General features: G+C 39.9%; 1 non-coding gene across 1 annotated transcript; it reads right to left on the bottom strand.

Annotated features, from left to right (window-relative positions):
* Nucleotides 1-20,798: 20,798 nt before the first annotated feature.
* On the bottom strand, nucleotides 20,799-20,870 carry TRNAC-GCA (transfer RNA cysteine (anticodon GCA)). Its single transcript has one exon. It is a non-coding gene; the product is annotated as a tRNA-Cys (tRNA).
* Between the last annotated feature and the right edge of the window lie 1,902 nt (nucleotides 20,871-22,772).

Raw genomic sequence — 22,772 nt, 5'->3', positions numbered from 1 at the left:
TCTGTTTTCTTAGAGTTTGCCAGGAAGTAAGGTGGTACCTTTTAACATTCTGTGGTCTATCCATGATGATAACCACTTAGATTTGTAGACAACCTCATAGTTTCCATTTACAAAGCATTCACATCCATTTTCTAACCTGACCCACTACACAAGTATAAACAGATGGAATTAACTTGATCTCAAAGAGGAGGAGAACTAAGGCTCAAGTTTAGAGATTTATCTTTTTTGACCTAGCAAGATCATGATGAACTAAACTGAATTCAAGTATATGGTTCTAAAAAAATCAAGTGACCTGAATCCAGTTCTTAATTCTAGGACTTAGGCACAATAAACCGCTTTGTCCTGGCATGCCCTGTGCTTTGAGGTCTTCCAAATCCATTCTATTCCTCCCTAATATTACTGATCCAGAAGAAGCAGCAAATGAGAAAATCCAGGTTTAGGTTTGTCTTTGTAATTTATATGCATATGATGTGTGAGCTCCATCTACATTATGCAAAAGTATCTATCTATCTATCTATATTTTTTCCCCAAAGCTTCCCTTCTTCCAATGAGCTACTAAATAAGATGGTTTATTTCACATGATTGATTACAGGAATGCTACTCATATATCCAAGGACTGACATTTTAAATCACATCTTCTTTTCAACTGAAGAGAATGAAATGATTTTCATATCTTGACATGATTGATTATTTGGAAGCTGAAGCAAAAATCTATAAGAGTTCAATCTATGGCTCTCACCAGCTGATAGCATATTATCAAACCTTATTAAAATCATGCATGACTTGCAACTGCAGCTTTATTTCTGACAGTAAGCAAATATAATGGCCTTCTGCCTTTGGATTGCACTTTTGTATTAATGTGGTGGTTGATATATCTATTTATGAAAGGATTATAGGTAATGTAAATTTTACCTTTACAGATAAATGGTAATTCCTTTGTGTTTAAGCTCCATAAGAGACTGGGGAAATCTAAAATAGTGATGAGGCTGAATGTTTATCGGAGCCAGATCTATAAAGTGTTTCTTATAGCAAACTGCTAGTCCCAATAGGATACTTCTTTGTATTTCTGAGAATCTCTTCTTTTAATCCAAACCCTGAGAAGTATCTCAGCTATAAAGATGAGTCATCAGGGCATACAAGCTGAAATTTATATACTCTGGTGTAAGTCGACTTATTGAAGGAGAAGGTTTCATTCATCTGAAGTTACATAGCAATATAGGGAATGTAGGGACCAGCCAGTGTTCTGAGGGTTGGCACGTTTATGGGAAAATCAATGCTTAAGTTATCATTTCCTCCTGCTTTAATTATAATTCCAATTTTCTTTTCAGATGGTGCAGATCAAATAAAAATGTGTTGGGTCTTTTCATTGTAAACACAGCCCCATAATTCTGGGCTCTGTCATTGCAAGACTCTACCAGGTACAGTCAACCTAGCTCCTTTGTACCTAGAGTTCATTTCTGTTGTGATGTTTGCAGGGTCAAAAGTAAGTTTCCTAGTAACCACATAGATAAATCCATTAAGAGGACACCCAAATAATTCTAAAGGAAGCCAAAAATTCAACCTGTGACTCTGCTAAGAATTAAATAAGGAAAAATTTCCCTTTTAGAAATCTATTCAGTAGACTACAAACATCTTGAAAAAAGGATCTATGTCTCTTTCATTTGTTAACTCTACATACTTCCTAGAGATGAACAGTGAATTCTCATCCTATAAACACTCTTGTAAGTACTAGAGATATGATGGTCAACAAGAATACTGTTGACCATCTGGTGATGTCCATGTGTAGAGTCTTCTCTTGTGTTGTTTTAAGAGGGTGTTTGTTATGACCAGTGCATTCTCTTGGCAGAACTCTATTAGCCTTTGCCCTGCTTCATTCTGTACACCAAGGTCAAATTTGCCTGTTACTCCAGGTGTTTCTTGACTTCCTAGTTTTTCATTCCAGTCCCCTATAATGAAAAGGACATCTTTTGGGGGTGTTAATTCTAGAAAGTCTTGTAGGTCCTCATGGAACCTTTCAACTTCAGCTTCTTTAGCATTACTGGTCAGTGCATAGACTTGGATTACCATGATATTGAATGGTTTGCCTTGGAAACAAACAGAGATCATTCTGTTGTTTTTAAGACTGCATTAAATACTGCATTTCAGACTCTTTTGTTGACTATAATGGCTACTCCATTTCTTCTAAAGGATTTTTGCCCACAGTAGTAGATATAATGGTCATCTGAGTTAAATTCACCCATTCCAGTCCATTTTAGTTCGCTGATTCCTAGAATGTCAACGTTCACTCTTGCCATCTCCTGTTTGATTACTTCCAATTTGCCTTGATTCATGGATCTAACATGCCAGGTTCCTATGCAATATTGCTCTTTACAGCAGCAGACCTTGCTACCATCACCAGTCATATCCTCAGGGTATTGTTTTTCCTTTGGCTCCATCCCTTCATTCTTTATGGAGTTATTTCTCCATTGATCTCCAGTAGCATATTGGGCACCTACTGACCTGGGGAGTTCCTCTTTCAGTGCCGTGTCTTTTTGCCTTTTCCTACTGCTTATGGGGTTCTCAAGGCAAGAATGCTGAAGTGGTTTGCCATTCCCTCCTCCAGTTGACCGTATTTTGTCAGAACTCTCCACCATAACCCAAAATCAGATTGATTATATTCTTTGCAACCAAAGATGGAGAAGCTCTATACAGTTAGCAAAAGCAAGACTGGGAGCTGATTGTGGCTCACATTATGAACTCATTACCAAATTCAGACTTAAATTGAAGAAAGTAGGGAAAACCACTAGACCATTCAGATATGACCTAAATCAGATCCCTAATGATTATACAATGGAAGTGAGAAATAGATTTAAGGGACTAGATCTGATAGAGTGCCTGATGAACTATGGTTGGAGATACATGACATTGTACAGGAGACAGGGATCAAGATCATGCCCCAAAAAAAGAAATGCAAAAAAGCAAAATGGTTGTCTAAGGAGACCTTACAAACAGCTGTGAAAAGAAGAGAAGCTAAAAACAAAGGAGAAAAGGAAAGATATACCCATTTGAATGCAGAGTTCCAAAGAATAACAAGGAGAGATAAGAAAGCCTCCCTCAGGAGTCAATGCAAAGAAATAGAGGAAAACAATAGAATGCAAAAGACTAGAGATCTCTCCAAGAAAATTAGAGATACCAAGGGAATATTTCATGCAAAGACGGGCTCAATAAACAACAGAAATTGTATGGACCTAACAGAAGCAGAAGATATTATGAAGATGTGGCAAGTATACACAGAAGAACTATACAAAAAAGATCTTCATGACCCAGATAATTACGATGGTGTGATCACTCACCTAGAGGCAGACATCCTAGAATGTGAAGTCAAGAGGTCCTTAGGAAGCATCACTATGAACAAAGCTAATGGAGATGATGGAATTCCAGTTGAGCGAATTCAAATCCTACAAGGTGATGCTGTGAAAGTGCTGCACTCAATATGCCAGCAAATTTGGAAAACAGCAGGGGCCACAGGACTGGAAAAGGTCAGTTTTCATTCCAACCCCAAAGGAAGGCAATGCCAAAGAATGCTCAAACTACTGCACAATTACACTCATCTCACACACTAGTAAAGTAAGGCTCAAAATTCTCCAAGCCAGGCTTCAACAATACATGGATCATGAACTTCCAGATGTTCAAGCTGATTTTAGAAAAGGCAGAGGAAACAGAGATCAAATTGCCCACATCCACTGGATCATGGATAAAGCAAGAGAGTTCCAGAAAAACTATCTATTTCTGCTTTATTGACTATGCCAAAGCCTTTGACTGTGTGGATCACAATAAACTGTGGAAAATTCTGAAAGAGATGGGAATACCAGACCACCTGACTTGCCTCTTGAGAAACCTATATGCAGGTCAGGAAGCAACAGTTAGAACTGCACATGGAACAACAGACTGGTTCCAAATAGGAAAAGGAGTATGTCAAGGCTGTATATTGTCATCCTGCTTATTTAACTTATATGCAGAGTACATCATGAGAAACGCTGGGCTGGAAGAAGCACAAGCTGGAATCAAGATTGCTGGGAGAAATATCAATAACCTCAGATATGCAGATGACACCACCCTTATGGCAGAAAGTGAAGAATTAAAGAGTATCTTGATGAAAGTGAAAGAGGAGAGTGAAAAAGCTGGCTCAAAACTCAGCATTCAGAAAACTAAGATCATGGCATCTGGTCCCATCACTTCATGTCAAATAGATGAAGAAACAGGGGAAAGAGTGGCACACTTTATTTTCTTGGGCTCCAAAATCATTGCAGATGGTGATTGCCATCATGAAATAAATAGATGCTTTCTCCTTGGAAGAAAAGTTATGACGAACCTAGATAGCATATTCAAAAGCAGAGACATTACTTTGCCAACAAAGGTCCATCTAGTCAAGGCTATAGTTTTTCCAGTAGTCATGTATGGATGTGAGAGTTGGACTGTAAAGAAAGCTGAGCACCAAAGAATTGACGCTTTTGAACTGTGCTGTTGGAGAAGACTCTTGAAAATCCCTTGGACTCCAAAGAGATTCAACCAGTCCACCCTAAAGGAGATCACTCCTGAATGTTCATTGGAAGGACTGATGTTGAAGCTGAAACTCCAATACTTTGACCACCTGATGAGAACATCTGACCCATTTGAAAAGAGCCTGATGCTGGGAAAGATTGAAGGCAGGAGGAGAGGGGGACAACAGTGGATAAAATTGTTAGATGGTATCACCGACTCAATGAAGATGAATTTGAGTAAACTCCGGGAGTTGGTGATGGACAGGGAGGCCTGGTGTGCTGCAGTCCATGGGGTTGCAAAGGGTTGGACATGACTGATCGACTGAACTGAACTGAACTGAACTGAAGAACTGTGTGTAGACACCAAACTAAGCAAGAAATTGAAATAAAGAACGACATATACTCTGTCAGAGAAAACTAAACCTTAGTATAGGAACACAAGCAAAGGCCTCAGTAAAGATGTTTCATAGATGTAGGAAAGATGAAGCGGTACCCTGGCAGATAAGGTGAGGAAGCAGGGAGCAAGATTCCAGGAAGAAGGAGCAGCGTGTTGAAAGTTGGCTTTATGGGCTGGTCTTAGAGAACGGCTAGTTTGATAGACATGGGCCAGATGAGAAGTGGCCCTACAAGTCGTGATGAAGAAGTTTTACCTGATTTTGAGGTATATGGGATGTCATAAAAGTGTTTTGAGCCAGAAAGGTGCATGACCACCATTGTGTTTTATAATGTAGCAGGTACGCTGTAAGCAGTTCTGGAGTAAATTAATGAAGGAATTAAAACAAACCTGCTAGTCATGATAAGAATGACTAACATTTGTGGACATTTCTGATTCTCCAACTTTTCTGTATCAAAGTAATCTTTAGATAAAATTATTTAGATAGAATTATTTCAAAAATGAGGGGGCTTCCCAGGTGGTGCAGTGGTAAAGAATCTGCCTGCCAATGCAGGAGACATAAGAAGTGTGAGTTCGATCCCTGTGTCAGGAAGATCCTCTGGAGGAGCAAATGGCAACCTAATCCCATATTCTTGCCTGGAAAATTCCATCAACAGAGGAGCCAGGCAGGCTATAGCCCATAGAATCTCAAAGAGCTGGTTAGAACTGAGCACATCTGCACACAGGCAACATTTGTGTGGGCTTTCCCGGTGGCTCAGACAGTAAAGAATCTGCTGCAATGCAGGAGACCCAGCTTTAGTCCCTGGGTCAGGAAGATCCTGTGGAGAAGGAAATAACAACCCACTCCAGTATTCTTGCCTGGGGCATTCTATGGACAAAGGAGCCTGGCAGTCTATGGTTCACGGATCACAAAGAGTCAGATACAACTGAGCAACTAACAGTTTCAAGCACAAGCCAGAATGACTTCCTCATACTTCAGTATGTGAGAGAAAAAAAAAAAAAGATGAGGAAACTGAGACTCTTACTAATTCAATGCCTTTCCCATATGTCACAAATATAGTTAATTATGAATCACTATTTGATACAAATCATCCTGTTCCCAGTTCCCCAAAATAATAAGGCCCCCTAAAAGCCCCAAAACCTGATAAAAATATTAACTTGGAGTAAAACTGTGAATCTCAAGTGCTGAGGGAAATTAAAACTTCTGTTCACTTACTCTTTTATTAACTTAAATGATTTTATTACTCAAAATAACTAAATGAATTACTTGACCATTATGGCAAGAGATGAGTTAATATTTATTAAGTGGATATTGACTGTTTTGTATACAAGTTTTGCTATTCACCTTGTTGGTTTTGTTTGTTTGATTGCTCAATTTCTGTTTGATTTATGTGGTTGGTGGGATCAACAGAAGTTTGACTGTCGACCTGAGTTAACTGTCAAACAGAAACACTTCGAGTGGAAACATAGCCATATGTCAGAGGCGATCATGACAAAATATGCCCTTGAGAATTTTATGGGAACATTGGAGAGAATTGTAGGCTTTCACAGAACACAAATTGGGGATTGAGTACGTTGAATCTAGAGATTCTTTCTGTAATCTGGGATAAAAAGAGTTGTGCTGAAATTGTATTTCATATTTTCCTATTGTAATGTTTGCCTCTCTTCCCCGTACAAACTTCTCTACAACCGTGGCTGCATCCACCCCCTGCATCATGATGACTCATATATTTATGCTGTCAACACCGACTTCACTGCTCAGCACTCAGTTCAGTTCTCCACATGCCTGTAGACCTTGCCCCAAAGATGCCCCTTACTCTCATTTTAAGTAGTGTCAACATTTGCTCCTCATTCTGCCTACACAAACTTGTCATCAAATCCTCAGACTCAAAATGTTACAGCTACCTTTGTCTACATCCTATCCAAATTACCACCACTCACATCTAAGGGATTTCTGCTGCTGCTGCTAAGCAGCTTCAGTCATGTCTGACTCTGTGCGACCCCATAGACGGCAGCCCACCAGGCTCCTCTGTCCCTGGGATTCTCCAGGCAAGAACACTGGAGTGGGTTGCCATTTCCTTCTCCAATGCATGAAAGTGAAAAGTCAAAGTGAAGTCGCTCAGTCGTGTCCGACTCTTAGCGACCCCATGGACTGCAGCCTACTAGGCTCCTCCGTCCATGAGATTTTCCAGGCAAGAGTACTAGACCAGTTAATTCTGCACGGTTAATGGCCCTGTCCCAAGTACTTTCTATCCCTGTTGCTGCTGCCGTAATTCAAAGCTCCATTGTGGAAATAATTAGTATACAATGACATGGATTGTTTTTCTTATCCTTGAAGATCTGTCTCTTCAAAAGACTAAGCATTTTCCCCTCATTATCTTACTAAAATAAGATTAAGTTATATCCACACAAGAAACCTGTAAATGAATGTTAATGGTGGCTTTATTTGTAATAACCTAAAATGAGAAACGCTTACTCCTTGGAAGGAAAGTTATGACCAACCTAGACAGCATATTAAAAAGCAGGGACATTACTTTGCCAACAAAGGTCCGTCTAGTCAAGGCTATGGTTTTTCCAGTAGTCATGTATGGATGTGAGAGTTGGACTATGAAGAAAGCTGAGCTCCAAAGAATTGATGCTTTTGAACTGTGGTGTTGGAGAAGAGTCTTGAAAGTCCCTTGGACTGCAAGGAGGTCCAACCAGTCCATCCTAAAGGAAATTCGTCCTGGGTGTTCATTGGAAGGACTGATGTTGAAGCTGAAACTCCAAAACTTTGGCCACCTGATGCAAAGAGCTGACTCATTGGAAAAGACCCTGACGCTGGGAAAAATTGAGGGCAGGAGGAGAAGGGAACGAAGAGGATGAGATGGTTGGATGGCATCATCAACTCAATCGACATGGGTTTGGGTGGACTCCAGGAGTTGGTGATGGACAGGGAGGCCTGGCATGCTGAGGGTCATGGGGTCGCAAAGAGTCGGACACGACTGATCGACTGAACTGAATTGAAAACGAGAAACTACCCCAGTGTCTTCCTTTCAATAGAGGAATGAATAGATAAACTATGGTACATCCACACCATAGAATATTATTCAGTCTTACAAATGAGCCAATGACACAGTGAGTGATGTGGATAGATCTCAAGGGCCATATGCAGTTTCTTTGTAGTGACAGAACAGATATTTTTGTATCCCGATTTTGGTGGTGGTTATAATAATTGTTGTATGTGATAAAATTGCAAAGTAATATATACCAAAGAGAGAGAGAAGTGCACATAAAAACCAGTGGGCTCCAAATAAAGTCTGTGGTTTATTTAATAGTATTGAGTCAGTCTGTTTCCTGGTTTTGATATCGCACTGTAGTTACATAAAATGTTGGCTTCCCAGGGCTTATATGGTAAAGAAACCATCTGCCAATACAGGACACTGGAGTTCGATCCCTAGGTCAGGAAGATTACACTGAGGAGGAAATGGTAACCCATTCTAGTATCTTTGCCTGGATAATTCCATGGACAGAGGAACTTGGGGTCCTCTGTCCATGGGGTCACAGAGTTCAACACAACCAAAGGACTGACACTGACTGACCGCATAGAATGTTACCACTGGGAGAAGCTTGGTGAAGGACGTTGAAACTTTGTACTCTTCTCGCAAATTCTTTTCAAGTCCTAAATTATTTCAAATTAAAAACCGTTTTAAAAATTTAATTGTATTCTTTCTAATCTTTTCTCAAACTTTTTTCATTTTCCTTTGAGTTCAGAGTAAGATCAGTTTCTCTCTCTCCTTTCACTCTTCCAGTCTCCTTATAGTTACTTTATTATACTGAAAATTCACTCCCTGAATAGGGGCAGTACTCCCTCTCATCTGTGTATTTTAACCTGTGTTACCCTTAATTTTAAATGATATTTTGTAGGCATTATTTTATGAAATCCTCACAATAGCTGTCTGTTAGTTCTCACTTTTACCACCTTTATAGCTGAAATCACTGAGACTTAAACAAGTTAGATCATAGACCTGGCAGAAAAAGGTTTTAAACTCAGCCTTTTTGACTCTTCAGTATCATATGTATTTATCGATACTGATGTTTAGATTCCTTGCTTGCATGCAAGACCAGCATGGCCCATGCCTTATGTTTGTCAGTTTTTGTGTTGCTACATTGAATAAAGTGAGTATTCTCTAAATGACTGTAGAATGAAAGTGACCTTAACCCCATGATATAGCATCTTAGACACATACAAATCATCATTTTGCAAACTAAGGTGAAAGGTTCTTATAAGTGTAAAAAAATTTTTAAATAATAATAAAAAAAAAAAACTACTTAATGGAAAAAAGCTAGTAAACTGAGATCAGTGGGCAAGACCCTGTGTATTTGTAAGAGCTTCTCTGGGCTGAGCCATCAGGAAGCTCTTCCACCCACTGAGATGGGAGCCATGCTGGAAATGAAGCGCTTGGCACCAACAACATGAAACTTCTTGTCCATTGCTTCCTGTGAAGGCATCCTCAATTTTCACAGCCCAGACAAGAGACAAGAGAAATGAGTCAGCGAGGAGTCCAAGTGTGAAACCTTTAAGCAAGCAGGTCCAGGAAGCCCACAAAGTCCTGTGTTGAACTTCACATCAACTTTTCAAAATTAAGACAGATTCCATCTGTAGGGACCAGGTCAATCGATAGCATTTCAATCTCAAACATCCATCTACCTATTAATTGCTGACAACATGGTATGGTAGAGTGACTCTAAACCACTCAAGAACACACACACACACACTCTCACACTCATACACACAGTGCTGCAGTTTTATGTGCTTGGTGGGATACTTTGAACACTTACAAAGACTCCTAGTACAAAATCCTTGGTATAGAAGGAAGTGACCAGTTCAAAGGCCAAAAAACTGTGTAAAGCAACCTTAAGCCAATATTTTATTTTGTGACCCTTTACTTTTTGGCTAACAAACCTGAGCAAATAATTGCACTACTTACATTGAAATGTAAAAAAAAAAAAATCAGAAACTATGTGAAAGTGTCATACTCTAAAATTATATATCATATACGAATATAATTATTTGGCCTATTATCAGCAAAGGTAACAACCTTTGCAAACTATTAAGCATCGAAGGAGTTGTGGAACCCAAGTCGTTTCCAGTTTCCATGTTTTCTCCAAATTCAATCTGGCCTAACTGTATAGAAATTCAGATGACAAAGTATAGTGGTATTAGAACAATTTCAAACTATTCTGCTACTCCTTTTGGGCACATGGCATGGATATGGGCAGGGCCACATGACTTGCTTTGGACAATAAGGATATAAGAAAAATGATGTGTAAACACTCCCGGGTGGAAGCTTTAAGATCCAGAATGCAATGTGCTGTTTTCCTCTTCTGCTACATTGACACCAAAAACGCATCTAAAGGTAGAGTCTCATGAGATGAAACCCCATCCCTCCAAACGCCTGAGCAGCTACAATAGGCACGCTCCCGCCTGACCAACTTTGTCCATGCAGTGTGAACAAGAAGTAAGTGCATTGTGTTAAGTCTCTGTGGTTTGGGGCTGATTTTTCACACATAATCCAACCAATCTTGATCTACACATAGTATTTAAATACCATGCTCTGTCCAGCTTCAACCTCCACCTCCACTAGTGGATTAGTTTCATAATTAAATGTGGTATTTTAAACACTTACATATTTTAAGAAAACCATTGAATGAGATTGTATCTTATACATAGCATATAACACATAAGACTCCAAAAACTATCATGCATTACTTTTCTCATATCAAGACTTAGGTATAATTCTCCTCCCCTTAAATCTGAGCTGGCCTTAGTGACGTGCTCTACTCATAGAATGTGGTGAAAGTGACATTCTTGAATGCACAAGTTGCATGTGTGTGTGTTCAGTCACTTCAGTTATGTTGGACTCTTTGCAACTGTATGGACTGTAGCCTGCCAGGCTCCTCTGTCCATGAGATTATCCAGGCAAGAGTACTGAGTGGGTTGCCATGCCCTCCTCCAGGGGATCTTCCCAACCCAGGGATCAAATTGATATCACCTGCATTGCAGGTGGAGTCTTTACCCACTGAACTACTTGGGAAGCCCATATAAAAGGTTAGGTTCTAATAAAACCTAAAGCTTCTGCCCATGCCTCTGGAATGCTCCTTCAAACAACTCATGCTTAAAAGTCCAAGTCTCATAAAGAAGTCACAGGTGTGAGATTTTCAGCTGATGACAATTGTTGGTCTCCTGTCCCCAGATAAGCATCAATTTCCAATCATGTGCATGAGCCATCTTGGATATTCAGCTAAGTCAAGCCTTTAGATGACTGCAGCCTCAGTCAAGGTCTGAGAGACCCTGATCAAGAACTACCCTACAGTGGTAACTGTGAGATATAGGACGCTTAAGAGATACGGGATAAAAGAGCCTTAAAAGAGAAGAGTAAATTGTTTTAAGTCACTAGGTTTTAGACTTGTTTACTATACAGCAATAGATAATCTGAGTTCTGTGGAATATGCTTAATATTTATATGAAATGGAAATAATGCATATTGCACAAGATTATTATAGAGATTAAATTCTGTAACATATATAATATGCTTTGTATAGTGTATTTAATATAAGATGCATCAATCAAAATATTCTTGGTCTTGAAAGGTTAAACAAAAAAAGGAAAATAAAGAACTTCAGGCATTAATAGATTAAATAACAAGTTTTATTTCTCTTTCATTCTATTTGTGTGTCAAGGTTGACTCTGGTTGCTCAAGAATCCAAGACAATAGGGTGTGATCGCTTTGACCTTTGCTGATTCCTCTGCAAGAGGAAGACCAAAGTCCTGGGGATTTGTGTTATGCACTTGAATGTGCTGGACTGGAAGCAACACAGATCACTTGGCAGACAATGTATGAGCCTAAACTGTGAGGGGCAGCAAGTAAAATCCTACCATTTGCACCAAGAATAGGTGGGAATTGAAGCCTTTGTCTAACAACACAATGACATGCTGTGTGGTTTTTCTCCATAAAATTATTCTAGCCTAACATATCATAATGTACTTATTTATTTGGTTATTGTCTTTCTTTCCATACTAGAATGTAGGTTCCCTGTAGGCAGATATTTCTGTCCATTGAGTTCACCTCTGTATACTAAACACCCAGAGACAGTAGAACTCGGGCACAGCAGTTACTTATTAATATATGAAGGGAATATGGGTGATCAGCATAGGAATCATCAGCAGCAGCAGCATTTCATCTTCATAATGGTGACCACATAAATTACATTTTCAAAGATAGTAAGTACTTAAAGAGGTATATCCTAGATAATACAATGACAAATATGAAAAATAAGTATAAATGTCTAAAAGGCTTTAACTTAAAGTATTCTGAATCACTATTGCCATTCCAAATCCATAGTACTATTAATAATAGATACATGAGTTAGGTAGTTAGAATAGAGGAAAAAGTTCAAAATGGCAGTTGCGGCAGCTAAAAGGCAGACAAAGAAAGGGAAAAGCCCGTGAAAAGAGGATGACAGAAAATTCTGAAGACTGGAGTGGGAACCTCTGGTGAGAAAAAACACACTTCCTTCCTCATCAACAGTAGGTACAAGCCCTGTTTTGCACAGGGCAGGTTCCAGGAGGAGGAGATAAAAAGTATAAAAAAGGGAAGACAAGTGGGGTTGAGGCCACTCCTTTGGGGTTGGCCTGCCCTCACCTCTTGAGCTAAAATAAAATCTTGAGCTGTAACACTGGTCCATTGTTTCAAATCTTTGTTGCAAAGAGACCAAACCAAGGGAAAGAAACACACTCACTTGAAAATACATCTGACTCAGCATTCGAGTACAAATGTGCTGGTATCAGGCAAACCCAAGTTTGCATCTTGGCTGCCCATATTATTAGCTCTGCGTTTTGGATTATAATTGTATTAATCCAAACCCTTTTTTTATGGGGCTTCCCTGGTAGCTCGGCTGGTAACGAATCCACCTGCAATGTGGGAGACCTGGGTTTGATCCCTGAATGGGGAAGATACCCTGGAGTAGGACATGGCAACCCACCCCAGTATTCTTGCCTGGAGAATCCCTATGGAGAGAGGAGCCTGGCGGGCTGCAGTCCATGCCGTCACAGAGAGTCAGACACGACTCTGTGATTTAGGTTATAAATCAATAGTATTAAACCAAACCCTCTTTTTATACATCTAACTCTTATCATTTTTTCATGGTGACTCAAAAGTGTAAATTCTCATGTATTTGAAATTATTGCTCTCTCTGCCATTTCTCTGATTCTAGGTTCTCTTCCAGGCCCTCCTGCTCTCTCTTGATTTATAGAAATACTTCAGCCCAATTTTCTCAGTGGTCCAAAGCAATTCCAGTAAATAATGTTAGCTGGATGCTGGTATCTTCTCTCTGATAATTAGCACACCCTGCTTTCCTCCACCACAGCCTCCATTTCTTGGCAATACACGACAGGTGGATAAAGTGGAAGTGAAGCCGCTCAGTCATGTCCGACTATTTGCGATCCCATGGACTGTAGGCATCTCCGTCCATGGGATTTTCCAGGCAAGAGTACTGGAGTGGGTTACCATTTCCTTCTCCAAGGGTCTTCCTGACTCAGGGATCGAACCCCGGTCTCTCTCATTGTAGACAGATGCTTCTACCGTCTGAGCCACCATGGACTTCATAAAGAGGTTTCATATAGAACAACGAGCTCTGAAAGGCAAAGCTGGGTAGAAGTAGGTTGTCTCAAATCAGAAAGAAGAGAGCATCAAATCATCTGCCATCCTTTTATAACCAGCTCTATGGTATGTGAAATTAAGAGAATAGAAAATGTTTTACCAGTAATACACAATGTTTTCCTCATGCACAAAGTCAGCTTTGGCTTACTCAAGATCACTGAGCTGCACATTGCAGAAAGGTTTAAAACATAATACAGACAAAATAAAGTCTCTGTTTATATGTTTGAAAACAATGGTAGTCAGGTTTTTTGTTTGTTTGTTTTTTGAGATGTAGGAAAGGGATGATGAGCTAAAGGTTAACTTTGCCACAGAAAAACACTTTTGCTGCTCTCCAAAGATAAGCAAAATTCGAGAACAAAGACTTTCTGATTAATCAGTTTCTAGCAATATCAACCCTTTAATTAGCCTATACAGCTAATAATTTTAAGAGGCAGATGGTACTAAACAGTAGCTAAAGAATGTGTTACCAAGGACATTTTCTTTAAGTCAAAAGCAAGGTCCTTGACTCACAAGATGTTTAATGCCCTCAATAGAATATATCTCCCCCTCACTCCTGCTGTTTTTTTCATTGGCCAAAATTAAGAAAAGCATAATTTATAAATCTGTGCTTATATGATACTTTCATTTGTTGACAATTTATCTGTATAGTTTTCTCAACTGCAACATACAAAAATAGGAGATTTACATGATATCTACCATAGCAGGACATAGCAGGACAGATACAACTCCATGTATGACCAGATCAAGAGATTCAGCTGATGTTTTCACAACTTTTTTGGTTTTGTATCTCTCTAGAGTGTAGTCTCTCAACTGTGGTTTCTTCCATGTAACAGATTTTTCTCCTGTGGTGGCAAAGATGGCCCTTATCCACCTTAGACTTACCGGGGCCTTAGTGCCCACTATCTCAGAAAGAAGAACTGGCTCTTTGTAGATGGTTTTAGGTTTTTGATTGATCTGGCTTCAGCTATATTTCCATCTAGAGTTTAGCCAGAGTTTTCCAGTGTTCTGATTAGCCAGGCCTGTGTTATAGCCTCATCACTAACACCAGGCACAGATTTAGACACACTTGAAACTCAGCACTGAGAACTGGAGCAGGTTTTGTATGTAGGACAAATATATTTTCAGTACATTCTTTCATGAGAATATCATAACAGCTTCATGAGAAAAACATGGACAGAATTTCTAGAAGGGGTAAGTCAGGAAGCTAGAAAGTTCTAAGTCTAAAGGCTAACAAGTATTGATGTATTTCTGACTTTTCTAAATTTAGCTCTATGCCCTCAGTTAAACTATATAACTTATAATAATCTTAGTTCCTTGTCTCTAAAATTATTAATAATGCAATGTGCATGATTGTGGTATGCATTCAATTAGATATGAAAAGAAAAAAGAGCATTGTATATTATAATTACCCTATGTAATAAACAACTTCCAGAGAAGGCAATGGCACCCCACTCCAGTACTCTTGCCTGGAAAATCCATGGACAGAGGAGCCTGGTAGGCTGCAGTCCATGGGGTCACTAAGAGTCAGACACAACTGAGCGACTTCACTTTCACTTTTCTCTTTCATGCATTGGAGAAGGAAATGGCAACCCACTCCAGTATTCTCGCCTGGAGAATCCCAGGGATGGCGGAGCCTGGTGGGCTGCCATCTATGGGGTCACACAGAGTCGGACACGACTGAAGTGACTTAGCATAGCATAGCATAGCAATAAACAACTTCAAATTTCAGTTACTTACAACAAGTTTGCTTTTCAATTCTATGGGTTGGCTATAATTCTGCTCTGATTGAGTGGACTTGGATCTTGGCTTATATGTATGTTCACATCTGCTCGACATGTATCCTCATTCTGTGACCAACAGCTACCTGGGGTATGTTCTTCCTATGGTGGATGGCACAAGCATAAGAGGATGAGGCAAACCACATAAACATACTTAATGACTTCTACTCACATTACATCTGCTGTCATCCCATTGGCCAAAAGAAGTCACATGGCCAAACCCATCCCTGGAGTAGGCAAAACAGTCTCCCTAGTCTGGTGAGAGGCACTGAAAATTACTTGGAAGAGGTTGTGCCCATATAACTCCCCTACAGAGAAGGAATGAAGGATTGGGAACATTAACCCAGTCTACCACAAAACCATAGTTGGCAATAAAAAAAATATTAGATTCATCAGTGCAATTCATCCTGGGGGCAGGGGAACACTGTAGGATTTAGGATAGGGAATTTAAGATTAGGAAAAGTGCATGAAATTTCTTTATAGGCCAAGATTCTGTACTCTCCCCTGTAACACTAGGCTTCCTAAGTAGCTTAGCTCTTGGCTTCTGACTCTGCTGGTACTTCACTTCCGGTCTTTGCATCTTGGCTTCACACCTCCAGAGCCTGTTTCACGTGGCCTGGATCTTCCCTCTTCTTGGCTCACAGTACGGCAGGGGATGTCTGCCACAGTCGCTTCTGCAGCCACAGTACCCGCCACAGAGGACGGGGTTGATAAATAGTCAGAAACTCATTTAAAAGAACAGTCACTCACGGCAAAGATGTAACCCACCCCAAATTCACGCTTCCATTCTTCCTTACTAATAGTAAAATAATTTGGGTATAGAAAGAGAGCAACGAAGAACTAAATTAAAACTCCATTTTCTACCTTTCCATGTAGCCAAGGAGGGGGGCGGTCAATGAAATGCAAATGGACAGTATCAGCAAGGGCTTCCAGCTTGATTTTAAAAGGAGTTCTATCCCTTTGTCATTTCCTTTCTTCCTTCCTGCAACATAGACTTCATGGTTGGAGTCCTAGTGGTCCTGTTGTAAACAGGGTTGTAAACAGACCCTAGAGATGGTCAAGTCCAAAGCTGAAAAGTCCAGGTCTCTGATGACTTTGTGAGCCCAGGACTATCAACCTCTGGAGTTCTTTAGTGTGAGAGAAAAATGAACTCAATTTGTTCAAGCCATTATTGGAAACAGGAGGTTCTAATGCTTGCACCTGAGCACAATAATATCATATGTCCCTGGTAGATGTTAATTGGATCTGATTTTGAAAGTGGAGATATAACTGGTTTCTCACTATAAAAGGATCAGAGGCAGAAACAGAATCAAATCAGGATAAAGTGGTTTCCTTGGCCATAACTGAACAGAAAGCCTTGACACAAGCAAGATTACATCGAGAGTTACCATCACCCCCCCCCCCTTTTTTTTTCGTTTCTCTCCGCTATTGCTTATTGTATGCCTCCTATAGACATTTATGTACATTATCTAATTTAATTCTCAAAACAGTTCTTTCAAATACACCACATTATCTCTGTATTATTGAATACAGTGTTTACAGCAAAACAAAGGACAGATAAGTGATTTGCCCAAGGCCATTTAAACAGATCCAAACGTAACTTGTTTAACTGTTAAATTCCACTGACATTTTAAACTCTGTACATATTTTTTAACAGATGAATATTGCTTGAAAAACAACCAAGTATATCAAAAGTAAAACAGTAATAATCTATGCTCCTAAGCACTGTGGTATGCTCTTCTTAACATGCTATGTCTTGAATAAGAATGATTAGCCACCAAGGAATTTGGGTCAGTTTCTGTTCCAGATGATCAGGAATGAGGCCCAGAGCCACAGTACCCACTGACCACAAATAATAATAAAAATAACTATAGTTGCAGCTCTGTCTGCTGCTGCTGCTAAGTCACTTCAGTCGTGTCCGACTCTGTGCGACCCCATAGACGGCAGCCCACCAGGCTCCCCTGTCCCTGGGATTCTCCAGGCAAGAACACTGGAGTGGGTTGCCATTTCCTTCTCCAATGGATGAAAGTGAAAAGTGAAAAGGAAGTCGCTCAGTCGTGTCTGACTCTTAGCGACCCCATGGACTGCAGCCAACCTGGCTCCTCCGTCCGTGGGATTTGCCAGGCAGCTCTCTCTACATGAATTAATTCAATTAGTAAGTAGTTCTTCAATGTTGCCCATGTATTGTGGTTGTTGTTCAGTCACTCAGTCATGTCTGACTCTTTGTGTCCCCATGGACTGCAGTGCACCAGGCTTCCTTGTCCTTCACTGTCTCCCAGAGTTTGTGCAAACTTTTGTCCATTGAGTCAATGATGCCATCCAACCATCTCTGTTGTCCTCTTCTCCTCCCGCCTTGAATCTTTCCCAGTATCAGGGTCTTTTACAACGAGTTGGCTTTCTGCATCAGGTGGCCTAAGTATTGGAGCTTCAGCTTAAGCATCAGTCCTTCCAAAGAATATTCAGGGTTGATTTCCTTTAGGATTAACTGGTTTGATTTCATTGCTGTCCAGGGGAATCTCAAAAGTCTTTTCCAGCACCACAATTCAAAAGCATCAATTCTTCAGTGCTCAGCCTTTTTTTGACCAAACTCTCACATCCATACATGACTACTGGACTATGCATCAGGCACTGTTCTAAGCTCTTTGGGTATATAAATGAACAAAAGAGACAAAAAGCAGTGTCCCTGTGACTCCTATAATTTTAGAAAATACCATTGAATCCTTAGGTACAGAGCTATGGTAGGTACCTTCCATTTGCTCTCCTAAATTTCCCAGTCTTTCACCAATTAAGCAGTGTGGTGTCATGTAACCAGCTCTGGTCAGTGAACTGGTATCAGAAATAATGTCTTACTTCTGGAGTGTATGTATGGTTTCCCATTTTCCCTCCTCCTCAACAAAGCTTAAAATCACATTTGAGACCTATAACTCTGAGTGTCTAAAGCTCCATACAGAGTTGGAGCCCACGTCAACCCACATGGGATTGGATATGAAGCATGATCAAGAAAATAACTTCTTTGCTCATCAGTAAGTCACCAAGAATCTCAGGAGTCTTCATTATGCCTGTGTAACATAGCCTGTGCTGACTATACAGAGGTGCATTTCTTATCATCTCTGTAGCTACTGCTCTTAAACAGTAGTCTGTCAACAGGACTATTTAGAGATTACTTGAGTCAATATTACTGTCCAAAGCAAAGTTTTAAAAGGGTCTAAAGAAAGGAACAATTTCTTATGGCTTGCAACATCAAAAAAGATTTTATGGGAAGAGTGACATTTAAGCAAGGAAAAAATATAGTATATTGATGGGAACTACAGCCATTTGCCTTCAATAGACCTGGGCTTGATTTTCAGAACTACCACCTATCTTAGAAAAGTTATTTAATCTCTCTGAGCCCCTGCTAAGTCACTTCAGTCGTGTCCGACTCTGTGCGACCCCATAGAGGGCAGCCCACCAGGCTCCCCCGTCCCTGGGATTCTCCAGGCAAGAACACTGGAGTGGGTTGCCATTTCCTTCTCCAATGCATGAAAGTGAAAAGTGAAAGTGAAGTGGCTCAGTCTTGTCCGACTCTTCGTGACCCCATGGACTGCAGCCCATCAGGCTCCTCTGTCCATGGGATTTTCCAGGCAAGAGTACTGGAGTGGGGTGCCATTGCCTTCTCCGAAGTTTATTTATTTTTATAACAGAGATAATGCCTACTACTTAGTATTTTGTGAGGATTAATGAGGAAAAAAACTAGCAAAGCATTCATACAGTGCTGATGACAGTAAGAAATAGATATTAATCTGAAAGTTTTGTATGCATGGTGACAGCGATGGTGGTGAGATGTATGTACACAAGGATGGGGTCTTACATGGCAAACAGGCATATTCATTTTAGGTACAACCTCCAGAATTAGCTTAGTTATTACACTTAACATTTATGTACAATTTTAGTTTCAAAAACATCTTGGTACATGTCATCTCATGTATTCTCTAGATCATCTCTCTGAGAGAGTTCTTTAGGGCTGTTAAAATTTAACAGATGTGCTTACTGAGGCTCAGAAGCATGCAAATAATCACCAAAGCATACCAACGGAAGTGCTAGATCTGAAACTTCTATTTTCTTATAAAACACTTGGTGCTTTTCCTAGGCTTCCAAGTGTCATATATGAGGAGCTTAGTACAAAGTGCAGAGCCTTCTGTGCTAGGTACTCTTACTGTTTTCCTCGGTCAAGCTTTACTCATGCAACAGTGCCTTTCCTGCTGGGCTTGTGAAGTTCTCCTCAGTTAATCTGATCTCAGATTTCAGAAAGTCCACTTAATAAAATGGACTGCAAAAAGAAGTGAATGTCTATAAGCCTCTTCTCTTTGTCCTAGTGACTTTAACGTGCTTGTTCTCATACATAAGACACAACCAAGACTGTTGTGAGCTGGAGGTGCAGAAGATCTCTTTGATTCTCTCAACGAGAGCAATTTAAGGTCCACCTGCAGAGTTACTGCAGTTCCACATCTGTGAGTGTTGAGATGTCCTCAAGAGGTGAATGCTTCTGTAAATGAGGACCAAGTAAATATGATTTTTATAAATTAGGAAAGTGTCAAAAGGGGAAAACTAAGGCAGCCATAAGACACTGGATCTGGACTTTCATGGCTTTGTAGGACTTGAGAAACTGAAGACACCTCTTTTCCATTTTTCTCCTCTTTCCCACAAGCTGCTTATTCAAAATGAGAAACACTACTACCTTTAGAAGATGCCTCTCTCTGAGAGTTCCCCCTCCATCTCATAAGACTGGATATTTGGCTCAAAGAAGACACACAAGAATTTTAAATGAGACATGAGGAACTTGAAAAGTGGGGTTATTGAGTCATATTTATAGTGAAGCACTAAAACAAGAGACTAAAAACAACTGTTTTTTGCCCTGAAACTGCCTTATTCCTCCAGTTTTGCTGTTGAACTTGGATCAAGTGAGATACACCATTATGCTTCCAAAGTTTTTTTCTTTTTTCATTTACTTAAAAGACTGTAATAAAACTTTATCTTTTCCCAACCTCATTGTCTTTAAGACACTAACAATACCAGTAATTCAAGATAAACACTTCTCCCTTCTCGGTGGCCTTGCCTCCCCCAAATTGCCTCTGCAACCAAGTATAAGTACTGATCATTCTGCCTCTCAAAGCCATTCTCCATTTGATACATTTCCAAAGCTCTGGCCTTCACCTAGGCTTTCATCTCTTTTAATACCTGTAGATAGCTCTAGTCTTGCCTCTTTCTAATCAAGCCTCTGCTCCAAAGAATAAAGTGAAAGTGAAGTCACTCAGTCCTGTTCGACTCTTTCGACCCCATGGACTGTAACCTACCAGGCTCCTCAATCCATGGAATTTTCCAGGCAAGAGTACTGGAATGAGTTTCCATTTCCTTCTCCAGGGGGATCTTCCTGACCCAGGGATTGAACCTGGGTCTTCTGCATTGCAGGCAGACACTTTACCATCTGAGCCACCTGGGAAGCCCCAAAGAATAACCAGTTTTAATAAGAGAAGAAATTAACCTAGTGTCACCAAGCTTCCCATTTGTGCAGAGATTTTACATTCTCTGCCTTATTTAATCTTCTCTAAGAAATACAGGCTGGTTTTCTTGTTTTTATCTTTATGCCCATTTTATAGAAAAAGAAACTGAGACTCAGAGATGTTAACCTTCTCCTGATCACATAGTTGGAAAATGATGAAGTTAAGCTTTAGACTCAAGTAAGGAGAGTCAGGGACCCAAGCTTTCAACCATGTTAAATTTCCTTCCCAGGAAGATGTGAGCTTAAACCTATTTTAAGAACCTACACTTTAAGTGAAGTTAGAGATAGGATACGAGTCCAGGTCTCTCCAACTTATGACCTTTACACTATATTGTGTTTTGCTCATGACATTCCCTCGAGTAAAAATTTCTTTGGCTACATATTTCCTATTGCTGATATCAAGACTCTTCACAATTTGACTGTAACTAAACTTCCCAGCCTTTATCCCCCATCACCTTTGCCTTTTTGCTTTCTCTAGCTAACCATCTAACCATTACTGTCTCTCCATTTTCTCTTGTCATTTCCCTTTTCCACATTTCAAGTTAGCAAAATCCTCTTTATCATAGTCCAACTTAAATGTTTATGAAAGACATGAAAACTTCCCATTAAACTCAAACCAGTCAACTCTTCTAAGGCAAAGAACAGGCCACTCCAAAGTCACTTAATATAAGGGATAATACGTGGGAAAATATGATGGAGAGGGAGTTGCAGGGGAAGGATAAAACAGTCTTAGTTAATTATTATTAACTCTCAGGGAATGAGAAGTTTATACAAGTGAGGTCCCTGAAACTTAATCTTAGCTCTTGTTTCTGACATTTGTTCTCTGGAGTTTGGAATGGATTCTAATGGATCCATTGAATGGATTCTTTTTTTTTTTTTTTTTTTCCCCCTATATCTCAGTAACTAAAATTCCATTCATTGAGCACTTAATAAATACTCAATAATTGTTTTACTCTTTAAGATATGTTGGGTGATTTTTTTTTTTTGGTCAATAATCTAAGTATGATTCATCTGCATTATTTGACACATAGATTTAAAATGAGTTTGAATAATCTTAGTGACAATTACGATAGGGAACAGCCTATTTCAAATCTGAATGCTACTGTTTACCATAATCTCTAACAGTTTTGTGCTTCTGAGTCAATAGTTATTTCACAGTGGGGGTTGCATGTGATTTCCAACAGGAGAAGAACAGTAAAAGATGAGTGAGGAGGGGAGAACAAAGAGGATAAGGAAAAATACAAGGAAAATTGGGGAAAAGCAAGAAGAAAAGAGGAGAGGAGATGGGGAGGGGGAGAGAGGGGAAACTATTTTAGGGTGCAAAACAAGCACGTTGCTGGAGGAAGAAGAGCTATATTTAATTATTTTTTACTCTACGACAGGTACCTTACTATGGGCTGCACATTTGGTTGGTCCTTTAATTCTTGTAATGGTACAGTGAGATAAATATTTCTACCACCATTCTGCATGAGAGAAATTTAGGCTTGGAAATCTTGAGAAAGTCCTCATATGGTCCAGTTTGGGGAGAGCCGGGGCTGAGCTCCGGTCTGTCTCATTTTCTGTCCTTAATCCTTTGGATTCATTGCCTGTCTTTGGCCCTAGTTCTACTACTACATCACACTGAGTATAAGCTTTCCTCCTTCCCCATTGTGCCACGAGAGATATTTGTAGGAAGCAACATGCTTCTCCTTAGTTGTTTCTTCTCCAGCTTAATACCCCCATTTTTCCAAGACTCTCACAGAATTATTGACTTCTATTGAACTTTCAGGTGTCTGTCTTCCATCAATGTCTCCATCCCCACAGTTTTCATGATAACTTTTGAGATTCCCAATGTATTACTCA

This window comes from Bubalus kerabau, chromosome 4 (genome assembly GCF_029407905.1).
Source record: "Bubalus kerabau isolate K-KA32 ecotype Philippines breed swamp buffalo chromosome 4, PCC_UOA_SB_1v2, whole genome shotgun sequence".
NCBI lineage: Eukaryota > Metazoa > Chordata > Mammalia > Artiodactyla > Bovidae > Bubalus > Bubalus kerabau.
Note: the sequence above shows the minus strand (reverse complement) of the source record. Positions and strands in the feature narration are given on the sequence as shown.